At 46.5% G+C, this 413-nt stretch overlaps 1 long non-coding RNA gene across 2 annotated transcripts; it reads left to right on the plus strand.

The window, feature by feature from the left end:
* On the plus strand, window positions 1-411 carry LOC109968245 (uncharacterized). 2 transcript variants are annotated; one of them, XR_002276071.1, is made up of 3 exons: window positions 1-32; window positions 115-296; window positions 396-411. It is a non-coding gene; the product is annotated as an uncharacterized LOC109968245 (long non-coding RNA). The 2 variants fall into 2 exon arrangements; XR_002276072.1 differs by having other exon boundaries at window positions 399-411.
* The last annotated feature ends 2 nt before the right edge of the window (window positions 412-413 follow it).

Raw genomic sequence — 413 nt, forward strand, 5'->3', positions numbered from 1 at the left:
AGGAGTCGCAAGAAGACAGAAAGTGCCTCCAGGTAGGACTAATTCTTATCAAATATTTAAAAATGTAAATGATAAAAATGTGTGATTACTGTTTATGTCTGATTATTACCCTAGTGCTCCTGAGCACAATGTGCTCGTGATGCCAGAGAGGGAGCAAGAACCAGACTGGAAAACAGGAGATCGTAACGTCAGTGGAAACGTCAGTGGAAACCGCAACAGGAACCGCTGCTGCAGCAGCAGCAAGTCGGAAGCACCAAAGCCTGGACAGAGTGTTGAGAGCCCCTTCAAACAGAACGGTGGGCAGCCTCCTGACCTGTCACTGTTCTCTGCAGCTTTACTAAACCAGCAATAACTCAAACCTGATTTTAATCTCACTGGCCTTTGCTGATATCCAGCAGGTCTGTGTCCTGCTT

Source organism: Monopterus albus, unplaced genomic scaffold (assembly GCF_001952655.1).
Source record: "Monopterus albus unplaced genomic scaffold, M_albus_1.0 scaffold144.1, whole genome shotgun sequence".
Classification (NCBI taxonomy): Eukaryota; Metazoa; Chordata; class Actinopteri; order Synbranchiformes; family Synbranchidae; genus Monopterus; species Monopterus albus.